Source organism: Balaenoptera borealis (assembly GCF_965194805.1).
Source record: "Balaenoptera borealis genome assembly, chromosome: 1".
In the NCBI taxonomy this organism is placed as follows: Eukaryota; Metazoa; Chordata; class Mammalia; order Artiodactyla; family Balaenopteridae; genus Balaenoptera; species Balaenoptera borealis.
In genome coordinates, this window is record NC_138860.1 from 171,574,291 (window position 1) to 171,589,526 (window position 15,236).

The 15,236-nt window shown below is 40.5% G+C and overlaps 1 protein-coding gene and 1 long non-coding RNA gene across 33 annotated transcripts in view; one reads left to right on the plus strand and one right to left on the minus strand.

The window, feature by feature from the left end:
• The window catches only part of EPB41 (erythrocyte membrane protein band 4.1), a 202,946-nt gene that overhangs the window by 165,185 nt on the left and 22,525 nt on the right, over positions 1–15,236 (minus strand). The window lies entirely within an intron of this gene.
• LOC309608687 lies at positions 413–14,446 on the plus strand. The gene is made up of 2 exons (XR_014233063.1): positions 413–523; positions 968–14,446. It is a non-coding gene; the product is annotated as an uncharacterized lncRNA (long non-coding RNA).

The window sequence follows — 15,236 nt, forward strand, 5'->3', positions numbered from 1 at the left end:
AACAAACTACCTCAAGTCAAGAGCGAGGTCAATATCAACAGTGATAAATCATATTGATAGTATGTACCCTTGTCAGGATATAATGAGAATAGCACTTTACCTTTGTGGTTTCCTCCCAAAACCCTGGTATCCAAATCATGGGAAAAACATCTAACAAATCCCATTTGAGGTACATTCTACGAAATAGCTGACCAGTAATCCTCAGAACAGTCAAGACCATCAAAAATAAGGAAAGCTGGAGAAACTGCCACAACCAAGAGAAGCCTAAGGAGACACTGCTCCTAAAGGTAATGTGTATCCTGGATGAGATCCTAGAACAGAAAGAAGGACATAGAAAAAACTGAGGAAATCTGAATGTATAAAGTATGGACTTGGGAATTCCCTGGCGGTCCAGTGGTTAGGACTCTGTGCTCTCACTGCCAAGGGCCCGGGTTCAATCCCTGTTCAGGGAACTAAGATCCCACAAGCCTCTCAGCATGGCCAAAAATAAAAAATAAATAAAAATTTGCTTAAAAAAAAAAAAGTATGAGGCTTCCCTGGTGGCGCAGTGGTTGAGAATCTGCCTGCCAATGCAGGGGACGCGGGTTCGAGCTCTGGTCTGGGAAGATCCCACATGCCGCGGAGCAACTCGGCCCGTGAGCCACAATTACTGAGCCTGCGCGTCTGGAGCCTGTGCTTGGCAACGAGAGGCCGCGATAGTGAGAGGCCCGCGCGCCGCGATGAAGAGTGGACCCCGCACCGCTATGAAGAGTGGCCCCCGCTTGCCACAACTAGAGAAAGCCCTCGCACAGAAACGAAGACCCAACACAGCCATACATACATACATACATACATACATAAATAAAAAGAATGTAAGCAGACAAGAATAGCATTAAAAAATAATAAAAAAATTTAAAAAAATAAAAAAAAAAAAAAGGCCTTGAACGCCATGCTGGGCACCAAGGACTTTTAAAAAAAAAAAAAAAAGTATGGACCTTAATAATAATGTATCAATATGGTTAAATAATTTTAACATACGTACCATACTAACATAAGATATTAATACTAGGGGAAACTGGGTGTGGGGTATACAGGAACAATCTGTACAATCTTCGCAGTAATCTTATAAATCTAAAACTGTTCCAAAATAGGAACTTCCCTGGTGGCACAGTGGTTAAGAATCCGCCTGCCAGTGCAGAGGACACAGGTTTGATCCTTGGTCCAGGAAGATCCCACATGCTTCGGAGCAACAAAGCCCGTGCACCACAACTACTGAGCCTGCACTCTAGAGCCTGTGAGCCACAACTACTGAAGCCCATGAGCCTAGAGCCCATGGTCCACAACAAGAGAAGCCACCACAATGAGAAGCCCGTGCACCACAACGAAGAGTAGCTCCCGCTTGAGGCAACTAAAGAAAGCCTACGCGCAGCAACGAAGACCCAATGCAGCCAAAAAATAAATAAATAAAATTTAAAATAAAATAAAATAAAACTTTCAAAATAAAAGTTTACATATAAAAAAAGGTTAACACAATTTAGCCTTGGTCTGAGTTAGTGCTTTGTCAGCAAGAATGCAAATGAAAGGACAAATCCAAGACATATTAAAATGAAAGACATGGGCTTCCCTGGTGGTGCAGTGGTTAAGAATCCGCCTGCCAATGCAGGAGACACAGGTTCGAGCCCTGGTCGGGGAAGATCCCACATGCCGCGGAGCAACTAAGCCTGTGCGCCACAACTACTGAGCCTGTGCTCTGGAGCCTACGAGCCACAGCTTCTGGGCCCGTGTGCCGCAACTACTGAAGCCCGTGTGCCCTAGAGCCCGTGCTCCGCAACAAGAGAAGCCACCACAATGAGAGGTCCGCGCACCACAACCCTCAACTAAAGAAAGCCCATGCATAGCAACGAGGACCCAACACAACCAAATATAAAATAAATAAATAAAAAATAAATAAAATAAAATAAAATGAAAGACATAAGAGAACTTGATGACAAAGAGAATATGATGGGTGAAGGATATAAAGAAGAAAAATATTCAACCACGGTTTCAAGTCTGGGGAAGGGAAAATTACTGTTGCTAGTATAAAAAAACAACAACAAAAAAACAATGAAACAGCAAGGACAGGACTGGAAAAATGAGGCTGGCCTTAGAAATGCCTGCCGAATATCTCCCTTACCCATTCCTCCCTTAAACATATTCCTCATCGTACATTTAACCTGTACTGGTCAATGGCAGCACCATTTACTTCCTCATTCATCCATTCACACAGTATGGCAGGCAGTAAACTGGTCACTAAGTATTTGAAAATCAGTAACACAGATATGGTTCTTGCCTTCAGAGTCTTATAGTCTAGCAGGGAAGGTAGAAATTAAACAAGAAATTACAAAGGTACTGAGTATTACAGAGAAGTGCAGAACACTAAGGTTACATAACAAGCAAACCTAATCATAAGCCCTGTCCTACAAACAAAAAACCTGGGTGTCGGCCTTGCTTCACACAGTCAATGCATCTTCAAATGAAATTTAACCTAACTCCTAAATATCTCTTAACTTATCTTACCCTTTCCACTGTCACTGTCTAGGTTCAGGCCCCAGTAATCTTTGTTCTGGTTTAACATAGCAGCCTTTTATTTCTTCTTCCTGCCTCCAGTTTCAGTCCTCTCCCATTCATCCTCCACAGAGCCACCAGAATAATCTTTCAATAATATAATCAGCTCATGGCTCACCATATGCTTCAGAACAAAGTTTAAATCCCTTAATAATGGCATCCATGATTCTTCATGATCTGATTTCTCACTACATCTCTCTCCACATGATGTACTCTAAGGCAGAAAATTACTCAAAGTTCTCCTAACTTGTTTCTCCTTTTTAGGCCTTTGCATTTATAGTTCCTTCTATCTGAAAAACTCTTCACACACACTCCTTTCCAATTGGACTGGCTAATTCTCATGTGTCCTTCAAGAATTTACTCAGAGTCACTTCTTGGAAGGCTTTCCCTTGGCTACTCCCTTGTCCCTGGTAGAATTTTCTTTTCTTCCTTGGTTTTCCTTCTCTGTAATCCCATAATATCCTGTGCCTATCTCCTTACAGAGCTATTCCCACTTTTACGGGTAGTTTCTTTGAGGGTAGGAATTGTGCCTTGTTCATCTCTGAAATCCTGATTTCTAGTACAGTGACTAGCAAAGAATAAAATACTGGATAGATAAATGGTGAAGAGGTGATGACATAAAATATCCAAAAGGAGTTATCCATAGACAGTGAAAAGACAGAAATGAAGTATGGGTGTCAAGATTGGAAAATGTAGATCTTAGAGTCAACTGCTTCAGGTAGTAACAGAATTTCTAAAAATAGATAAAATCTTAGAAAAATAGAAGATGAAATACAGACAAAAAGGCAAAGAGTTTCTCAATGTGTAAAGGGTTACTTTTTATACACTAAAGTAAAACCAGTCTATCTTGGTCACAATTTTCACATAGAAAATTGTCTCTGATGAGAATCAATAACCTATCACTTGTTATACCTGCTTTTCTAGATAATTTAAAATAAAGTAGAAGAGATATCTAAATGAGAAATCATTTGGTTATTTTAAAGTTTAGCAGGACTTCCCTGGTGGCACAGTGGTTAAGAATCCGCCTGCCAATACAGGGAACATGGGTTAGAGCCCTGGTCCGGGAAGACCCCACAAGCCGCAGAGCAACTAAGCCCATGCACCACAACTACTAAGCCTGTGCTCTAGACCCCACGAGCCACAACTACTGAGCCCGCATGCCACAACTACTGAAGCCCTCGCACCTAGAGCCCATGCTCCGCAACAAGAGAAGCCACCGCAGTGAGAAGCCCGCGCACCACAACGAAGAGTAACCCCCACTCGCTGCAACTAGAGAAGGCCCGTGCGCAACAATAAAGACCCAACACGGCCAAAAATAAAGTAAATGAAATAAGTAAAATTTAAAAAAAAAAAGATCTCTCCTCCTATCACAGATCTTGTGTACTATTCATAACCAGGTACAGTAAACCAAGTACGGATCAAATTTCAGTAGAATTTTATTTAGAACTTTTATTTGTAAAACTATATTCAGCCAGAGAGAAAGATAACAGGTAAAAAAAGGTGATGAAATAGAGAAGAACATTTCATGGATAGGTGGTATAATCTATAAAAAAACAGATTCATTTGCAATGACATTATTTAAGCAAGATGGGATACAGCTAAACAGTAAGAACATAATCAAAAATAATTCATGGGGGCTTCCCTGGTGGCAAAGTGGTTAAGAATCCATCTGCCAATGCAGGGGACACGGGTTCAAGTCCTGGTCTGGGAAGATCTCACATGCCGCGGAGCAACTAAGCCCGTGCACCACAGCTACTGAGCCTGTGCTCTAGAGCCCGTGAGCCACAACTACTGAGCCCATGTGCCACAACTACTGAAGCCCGCGTGCCTAGAGCCCGTGCTCCACAACAAGAGAAGCCACCACAATGAGAAGCCCGCGCACCGCAAGGAAGAGTAGCCCCCGCCTGCCGCAACTAGAGAAAGCCCGCGCACAGCAACGAAGACCCAACACAGCCAAAAATAAATAAATAAATAATTTTTAAAAATAATAATAATTCATGGACTTCCCTGGTGGGGCAGTGGCTAAGAATCTGCCTGCCAATGCAGGGGACACGGGTTCGAGCCCTGGTCTGGGAAGATCCCACATGCCGCGGAGCAACTGGGCCCGTGCGCCACAACTACTGAGCCTGCGCTCCGAAGCCCATGAGCCACAACTACTGAGCCCGCGTGCTGCAACTACGGAAGCCCGCGTGCCTGGAGCCAGTGTTCTGCAACAAGAGAGGCCACCGCAATGAGAAGTCCGAGCACCACACGAAGAGTAGCCCCCACTCGCCACAATTAGAGAAAAGCCCACGCGCAGCAACAAAGACCCAACGCAGCCAAATAAATAAATAATTTAGTAAGCTGTTGGTAACTAACAGTGAAGATGGCTGACAGAAAACAGAAGATCATGCAATCAAAGAGGAAAAACATGATTAAAACCAGCCAATGACAGTTCCTCAAAATGTTAACACAGAGTTACCATATGACCTGGCAATTCCAATCCTATGTACATACTCAGGAAAAATGAAAACATATGTTCACACAAAAACTTGTACGTGAATGTTCACAGCAGCATTATTCATAATAGTCAAAAAGTGAAAGCAACCCAAATGTCCATCAGCTGATGAATGGATAAATAAAATGTAGTATAGCCATATAATGAAATCTTACTCAGCAATAAAAAGGTATGAGCTATTGATACACCACCACATGGACAAACCCTGAAAATGCTAATTGAAAGATGCCAATCACAAAAGGCCACATATTGAATGATTCCATTTATATGAAATATCCAGAACAGGCAAATCTATAGAGACACGAAGTATTGATAGTTAGTGGTTGCCTAGTGCTGGGATTGCAGGGTGGGGAATGGGGATTGACTGCTAATGGGTACGGGGGTTCTTTTTGGGGGGACAAAAATATTCTAAAATTAGATTGAGATAATGCCTGCACATACTAGAAAACACTGAATTGTATACTTTAAATGAGGAAATTGTTAATTAATTATATCTCAATAAAGCTGTCAAAAAAAAAAAGCCAAGGTCAGAATACGTATAAATCAGAGAAGATGGATTTTAAAGAAATGTCATTTAAAATAATAATAATTATTATTTCCTATTCATTAATTGTCCACTGTGTGCTGGCACTACATTAAACATATTACATATTATTTCCAGTCTTTTCAGCAGTTCTAAAAGGTAGTAATGTCATATCAAATGTTACATAAATTTAACAAATAAAGAAACTGAGAAACAAGGAGGATAAGTAACTTGCCCAAATACATACAGCTAAACAGTATCAGAGCCAGGATTCTAAACCAGGTCTGTGACTCCAAAGGTCTTTGACTCTATTATACTTTTTCTATCTTAAAACAAGCCAGGAACCTTGTAGCAATAGCCAAGTTCTATATCCCCTTCTGGAATTAATAGTCTGTGATACAAAGGACACTTCTTTTAACATTTAAACTTAGACTGCTCAGAGAACCAGGTGTTCCATCTTGATCACACCAAGTGATGTTTATCACCACTGCCCTCAGCCCAGCTTTGGACCTGATTAAGGACTAGGATCTCTTCAAGCAAAACTCTGAGATAAAATTACAACAAACTTAAAAGATAGCTCCTTAGGTATAAATGGGGTTAAGAATCAAAAAATGGGGAGGGAATATTTATTGAGAGCTATTTTGTGCCAAATTACTGAGTTATAATCAGAGATTATATAATCTGGGGTAAATGGTTAAAAGGAAGCCCCCCCCACCTCTACCCCCAAACCCCTCTGTTTTTTTCTGTGAATGCTAATTAGATATTCTATGAGTAACGGTGGTTTCCCTTAAAGGTTGTATAGACCTGGTGTTGATCACAAGCAAGAAGTGGCTCCTCTCTCAAATATATCCAAAGGCTGGCAAAACAGAGAACCTCTTTTTTTTCTTGGCCTTCTCCTTTGGGTTTAGGGCAATCTGTACATGCTGTAGGCACTCCCAGGTAGAAGCGTTAGTGGAAATGGCTTCTGCCACTGGAAGGCAGACATGTGTGTTGCAATTAAGAGGGGAGCCATCCCAAAAGAAGACCACCAATAAAAGAGGAGTTTTATCTTGTGAGCCAGATTATATAGAAGCATCCTAGTAACTCTCAGCTTATTTCCCTTTTGTATCTCCTAGCCTTTAGCAAAGTACTAAATGTTCCAGCCTGGTCTCAGCTGTGTACTACAGGAGTATTAAGAGAAGACTCACCTCTGGGACAGAAAATTAAAGGAAGGCAACACTCCCTGAGGTCAGCAAGGGATTCCCCCAGGGAAAGCTGAATGTTTGGGAACAAAAGTCCTTGCTGGGAGTTCCAATTATCCTACTCCATGTGCAGAATCTCCTCCTAAAGCCAACTCTGGAGGATACTGGCTTTTATTTATTAAGATAGAAAGCAGTGGGCTTCCCTGGTGGCGCAGTGGTTGAGAATCTGCCTGCCAATGCAGGGGACACGGGTTCGAGCCCTGGTCTGGGAAGATCCCACATGCCGCGGAGCGACTAAGCCCGTGAGCCACAATTGCTGAGCCTGCGCGTCTGGAGCCTGTGCTCCACAATGGGAGAGGCCACGATAGTGAGAGGCCCGCGCACCGCGATGAAGGGTGGCCCCCACTTGCTGCAACTAGAGAAAGCCCCCACACAGAAACGAAGACCCAACACAGCCATAAATAAATACATAAATAAATAAAATTAAAAAAAAAAAAAAAAAAAAGATAGAAAGCAGTTTCTTCCTACCAAAAACAACCTTACTGTAAAACCAGGTCTATCTGATTCCAAAATCCATACCGTTACTCGCTGCTACATCACACTGCCTCCAAATACTATTAATAGAAAACTGTTCAGCAAAAGTATGGGAGAGAATCATTTAAGAGAAGGAGGAGGAAGGAAGAAAGGGAGGGAGGGAAGGAAAGGGAAGGGGAAGGAGAAGGAGAAGGGAGAGAGGAAGGGATTTCTCCAAATCAATAAAAACAACTCATTGTGGATTGAATGTCAAAGATGGAAATATTTAAATTTAATATATGCACTTAGCATATACGAAGAGCAGTACCTGCTATATAGCTAACATTTCATATGTGTTCATCCCTTTCCTCAGAAACAAAGACAAGAGCCAAGTAGAAAAATGCTGTCTTAAGTTCTGGCTTCTGAAGTTCAAGTGTAATGATACAGATACCCAACAATAACAAAAAGCTCTACATTTCCTTATTGAAAAAGTATTCCCCAGGTAAAAAGAACCCAGAATGGGGGTGACTATGAAGTCACACATCAGTTCTCTGTTTCAAACAAAAAAAGAAACACACTATCTCACTTCTCCAACATGTTTCAACACAGAAATATATGCAAATTCACAAATTCATTAAACTGCAAAATCATTTGCTTTTTTATTTGCTCTATGACAATAAGGTATAGTATCTTTTTGTATCTGCTAAAAGGAAGAGTCAAGGCACTTCAGATTTCAGGTGGCTATGTACAAATTCCCCTGCAAAAATACCCTCCCAACGAACAGCAGCCAAACCCCTTCCTGTTTTTCAACCTTGTATGTTTACTTTCACATCTGCCGAAAAAGATAAAAGCAACAATCGGGACATCAACCACATGATCGTGTCCTACCAACCCGGAAATGAAGCTCTGAAGCCAGAGCTGCTGTGAAACGGGTCTTTAGAATACTAACACTCAGGCTTAAAAATGTTACGGTGTAAGTCTGAATCAAATCCAAAGGCAGACAAAACCATATACATTTCTATAGCTATATTTATTTATATATAATAATAATATAGAAACATAGATGCCCAATTTAAGTAGAAAAACGGTATGGGTCAAGATATAAAAATTCTTCTCCTTAACCAAAGATTATTTGCCCCATTTTCACGAGGTCATATTTTATCATACGTAAAAGGGAACTGACATTTGCTAATTATCTGTGGATGGCGGGCACACTGCAACGTTTGTTTTTGTTTGTTATTATTATGTATTCTGTGTAATGTGGGTATTATCCTGATTTTACAGAAAACTGAGGCATAGAAAAGTACTTTCACAAGATCACAATCATTAAGAAATCATTATCTCTGACAGAAGGCCTGCTTCTCTCCTTCCTAACATGTTCATGGTTGTACTAAGTAAAGGTACAGCAGTAAAGAATTCGGCTTTGAGGCCAATTTTCACTTGCTAGTTGTACAACTTTGGACAAGTTACTTAATTTTTAACCTACTACTTAAAATGTAAAATGGGATGACTCACACCTACTTCATAGGGTTGTGGTGAGGCTTAAATGTAAAAATAATGGCTAACATTTATCTGGTGCCAGACACTGTTCTAAATACCTTGCATATATTAACTCATTTTTCATCATAACAACCTTAAAAGGTAAGTATTTTTTATCATCCACATGTTACACAATGAGTAACTTGAGGTACAGAAGTAATTTGCCCAAGGTCACCACCAACTAAAGAGTGACATAACGAGAATTTAAAACCAGGCGTTCTAGCCCTGGAGCTCACACTCTTCAACACCTATGTCATCCCTGCAAAGCACACAGCCCAGACTGTGGCTCATAGTAAGTCATCAATAAACAGTAGCATTACTATTTTACCAGGTATATAATACCACCCAGTAAATTGTGGTTGAAATGTGTTAAACCAAGTAGAAGAGCCAGAATTTTAACCCAGGTCATACTCTGTGCTCTTCCTATAACTATGTGCCTTTCCAACACGGCGCCTCTATTCCTAAGTTTTTGGTGCATGCCCAGTGATTTCTAATACTAGATCACTAAACTTCCTTAGGACAGGGGTCATGTCTTCTACACTTTTGTGACCACATATACACACAAGGTCCTGCTCATTGTGGATACTCAATTAGTATGTATTAATTAAATGATCATGCCACACCTCTGTTAAAATCCTCTCAAGAATTCCCATCTCTTGGGGCTTCCCTGGTGGCACAGTGGTTGAGAATCTGCCTGCCAGTGCAGGGGACATGGGTTCGAGCCCTGGTCTGGGAAGATCCCACATGCCACGGAGCAACTAGGCCCGTGAGCCACAACTACTGAGCCTGCGCGTCTGGAGCCTGTGCTCCGCAACAAGAGAGGCCGCGATAGTGAGAGGCCCGCGCACCGCGATGAAGAGTGGCCCCCGCTTGCCGCAACTAGAGAGGGCCCTCGCACAGAAACGAAGACCCAACACAGCCAAAAATAAATAAATAAATAAATAAATTAATTAATTAATTAATTTTAAAAAAGAATTCCCATCTCAGAAAAAAAATGCAAAGTCTGTAGCATAGCCAACAAGGCACCACATGAACTGCTCCTCCCACCTGTAACCTCTCTGAACTCAACTCCTAACATTTCCCCCTAGATCATCTTGACCCTGCCATGCTGGCTTACTCAATGTTTCTCAAACACACCAAACACGCTTAACCTTTGCACATGTTGTTCCGCCTGGAATGCTCTTCTCCAGATACCATTCAGGACTCTGCTCAAAAGTCACCTTACCAGAGAGGTTGTTTCTGACCACTCTACTGAAAATATCCACCCCACTTCCCTCACTCTTTGTCCCCTTATCCTGCTTTCCCTGATCCTCACTAAAATCTTATATATTTTATCCCTGATTTGTATACTTTATTATTTGTCCTCTCCCACTAAAATGTAAACTCCACAAGAACAGACATTTCTAATCTACTTTTTTCACTGTTATGTCCCAAAGCACTTAGGACAGGGCCTGGTGAATAGTAGATGATCAATAAATATTTATTAAATTAATAAATGGTAGGTATATTAGTTGTCTATTGTCATACAACAAATTACCTCCAAAACTTGGTGGCTTAAAACAACAAACATTTATTATCTCAGTTTCTGTGGGTCAAGAATTCAAGCATGGCTTAGCTCGGTGCCTTTAGCTCAAGGTCTCTCATGAAGTTGCAGTCAAGTTGTCAACCAGGTTTACACTCCTCTCAAAGCTCAACTCTGCCTGAAGAACCTGCTTCCAAGCTCACTTTCATAGTAGTTACTAACAGACTTGGTTTCTCACCACATGGGCCTCTCCATAGACTGCCTGAGTGTTCCTAGGTTATAGCAGCTGGTGATACGAGTGACAGGAAGAGGGCCAGAGAGTACCTAAGATGAGAGTGCCCAAGACAGAAACCACAGCCTTTTGTAACCCAATCTTGGAAGCGACATCCCACCACTTGTGCTGTATTCTATTCATTAGAAGTTAAGTCACTGGTGGACCTCCCTGGTGGCGCAGTGGTTAAGAATCCGCCTGCCAATGCAGGGGACATGGGTTCAAATCCCTGGTCCGGGAAGATCCCACATGCCGTGGAGCAGCTAAGCCCATGCACCACAACTACTGAGCCTGCGCTCTAGAGCCCGCGAGCCACAACTACTGAGCCCACGTGCCACAACTACTGAAACCCACGAGCCTAGAGCCCGTGCTCCGCAACAAGAGAAGCCATTGCAATGAGAAGACTACGCACCGCAACGAAGAGTAGCCCCCACTCGCCGCAACTAGAGAAAGCCTGTGCGCGGCAACGAAGACCCAAGGCAGCCAAAAATAAATAAATAAATAAATTTATTTAAAAAAAAAAAAGAAGTCACTGGGTCCAGGGCACACTCAAAGGGAAGGGATTACACAAAGGCATGAAAACCATGAGGCAGGACTCACTGGAGCCATCTTAAAGGCTGCCTACCACAGTACACATAATAAAAATCTAAAAACAAAACAAAAACACGATGCCCTTTGGAAACCTGATATATTCTTTAAGATATTTATTTAAATATGATGCTCTGATCATTATGCAATCATTCACCCCAATGCTAGTCTTTTCAATCTTATGAAACACCAAAGGGAGTACATTAACTATTAAACATTTCTTGTTAACCAGTGTTCACTAACAGTCATGTTAGAGATAATACAACTAGCAAAGAGAAGTCAACAAAAATAGCATCTGGAGAAAAGAAATTATTGGATGAATCTTTCTGAGTAGATGACAACAATCTTTTTAAAATATAGACTGGATATTCGTTGTTATTATGTAAATATTGTTAATTTTCTTATGTATGATAATGGTATTGTGACTAACGTAGAATAATCTCTTTATTCTTAGGAGATACTGAAGTATTTTAGGAGTAGATTGTCATGATATCTGCAACTTACTTTGCAAGAAAATATGATACACACACACAGAGGCAATCAGAAGCAGTCAAAATTATAACCAGGTTTTAATCTTAATTATCCTGGAACTCACATTCTCACTACAATTCTACATGTCTATGTTACGTATCTAGCTACTGTACTAAGCAATATCTGTGTTTGGGGGGGATGGGGAGGACAATGAAAGACACGATATTGACCCTCTGCCCTCCAGAAGCTGACAACCTCATTGGGAAACACCAGTTTCATGTGCAATATGAAGCAACACTTGACAAATTTGGTATGAAACAAATAAATGCTGCAAGAGTTCAGAAGAGGATTCCAATAAACCTTCAGAGAATAAAATATCTCTGAAACATCTTTCTTCCAACAGTTCTCTTATTCTTGGCATCCTTTCCCTTAACTATTTCTCCTTTACTTTATCTACTTGGCAACAACTGACTGATTATTTCCTACTAACAAAATTATCTGGAAACAATCTAAACATAAAGCACATGTTTTGCCTATTTGGAACACAGGATATGATTTTTAAAATAAAATACTATTCACATTTTCACTGGAAAAAAAACCCCACTAAATATACTATGTGGGTTTTCTTGCCTTCAAAAGCAATTGTGTTATTTCAAGTGTTGAGGATGCCAGAAAGCTTGAAGATTTAAAAATAACCGCACAAAGAGCTCATTTCCAACACCAGATGGAAAGAAATTACTCTAAAGACACATGTGTGGGAGGACATATATACAACATCATATGACACCACGCAAACGGCTTATATAATTATATAATACCATCAAGATTCACAGAACACTGCAGGTAGTAAGTTAGCAACAGTGTCGATTTTCTGAATCATTAAAAACGATAAAAGGGCAAGAAAGTGCAAGTGGGCGGCAGCAATAAAAAAAAGAGCCTTCATTTTAAACTGTCTTCCATGTGTCCCTACTGCATGATGAAATGGCTGGCAGGTAAAATTTGAGGGCTTAAGTCCTTGAAGCTCTTGACAGGTCTGCCTGTGTCCATATGGTCAAAACCAGCAGGGTAAATGAATTTCAAAAATCTGTACCAAGTGTATTATCAAGGTGAAACACTTTTCACTTGAATATATGTAGAATTTCAAACTGGTTAATTGAAATACATGCCTGGGCTTCCCTGGTGGCACAGTGGTTGGGAGTCCGCCTGCCAATGTAGGGGACACAGGTTCGACCCCTCGTCTGGGAAGATCCCACATGCCATGGAGCAAATAAGCCCGTGAGCCACAACTACTGAGCCTGCACTCTGGAGCCCACGAGCCGCAACTGCTGAGCGCGCACGCCACAGCTGCTGGGGCCCGCGTGCCTAGAGCCTGTGCTCCGCAACAAGAGAGGCCGCGGCGGTGAGAGGTCCACACATCGCAACAAAGAGTAGCTCCCGCTCGCTGCAATGAAGAGTGGCCCCCGCTTGCCGCAACTAGGGAGGGCCCGCGTGCAGCGACGAAGGCCTGGCGCAGCCAAAAATAAATAAATAAAATAAATAAATTCGAAAAAAAATTTTTTTTAATTTTTTTAAAGATAAAAACTCTTTAAAAAAAAAATGCCTGACATATAAATTAAAATAGCATTTCTTTATAAGATGATGTACTCAAAGACATACTGTTAAGATCCCATTGTGTTAAAATGATTCTAACAGGGTTACTGAATTTATGTAAGCATTAACTAATAGTTAAATAGCAATCACAACTGAACCTTGGCATAGTACTACATATTCATAAATTACCAAAAGTATACATTTCTGTTACACTTGTTGTGGGTCACAGGCTAAAATTTAACCCATTCAAAATAATCCCATGCTTTAATGTTGTTAAATCACAGAGTTGTTCACTCAGTAACTTTATAATGGTTTAATGCTATCAAAATATAATATTAAAGTGTCTGAGTGAATATTAACATAGAAAGTAACTAAACCTCAGTCTATGTTGGGTCCAGTGTTACAATTCAGCCATATAAAGGGCCTACCAAAAAGTTTATCTGGATTTTTATAGAGGATGGTAGACACAAGGAGCAGGCAGATCTCATTTATAAATCACAATTAACTACAGGAGTATATATTATACTCTATTTTATTTTATCTTATTATTTCCACCTATTTCCAGAAAGAAATTGATGTATTCCTGTCCCTATTAATAGATAATATTATTAGATAATACAGTTGACCCTTGAATAACAGGGGCTTGAACTGCACAGGTTCACTTATACACAGACTTTTTTCAATAGTAAACACTACCGTACTACACCATCCAAGGTTGGTTGAATCCTCAGAGGCAGAACCACATACATGGAAGAACCACATATATGAAGGGCCAGCTATAAGTTACACATGGATTTTCAACTGCACGGAGGGTCAGCACCCCTAACCCCTGCATTAAGGGTCAACTATAATCTAGAATTAACCCGTGCACCTAGAGCCCGTGCTCTGCAATAAGAGAAGCCACCGCAATGAGAAGCCCATGCACCACAACGAAGAGTAGCCCCCGCTCACCGCAACTAGAGAAGGCCCGTGCGTAGCAACGAAGACCCAATGCAGCCAAAAAATAAATTAATTAAATAAATTTATTAAATAAATAAATAAATCCTAATCTAACCCAGTGTGTACACCAGAGTATTTGTTACACCACATTTTACTGAGCACACCATGAACCCACTCATAAAAAGGACACAAAGTAAGCTACCAGTGGCATACCAACAAACTTAAACAACAAAAATTGACATATATATTTGGAATCTGGCTCTTCTCTAACTAAAAGCTATTACAAATGCAATGAATCAACTACCTTCCAATAATTCTAGATTCTCTGCATAAATAAGACCTGTAACTGATCAATTCAGAGGCCTCTTTTAATAGTTTTTATAAGTTTAATCTTTGGGGCCTTTATTCACAGAAAAAAAGCAAGGTTGTTCATAAGAAAAAAGATGTTAGAATTATTATTGTTTAGCTCACAAATAAAATAAGGTGATTCTAAGCTCAAGCAGTTGGGGAAAAAACAAGTCCTTTAGAGGTAGCAATGAATCTGCATTTGAATATACATGTGACCAATCACGAATTTGATGAGACTCTTGGAAAAGTACACTGGCAGCACTTGCACTGACCTGCTTCTTAGATAACAAGGAAACAGACTGTGATCTAAACATACGCTCCTATTGATTTCAGAACCACATTTAGCCCCTGATAGCCACTGATATTCTAAAGTTATAAAATCAGATCACCAATATTAAATTAGATTTGGACATTCAGAAAACAATATAAGCAAGCCCTATAACTCACATCACAAATCACAGACTGCACATTTTAAATCACAATCTACTGATAAGCATACCAAAGCACCTGCAGAGAATTCAAGAATCCTGTGACTTTTAGGCATCGCTTCTGACAAGCTTAACTCTGAAGCCTTCTTAGCAGCAGGAGGAAGGAAACCAAATAGCATTGTACGCACACTATCTCCCATAAAATGAATCTGTTTAAAATTAAGACCATAAACTAAGGAATAA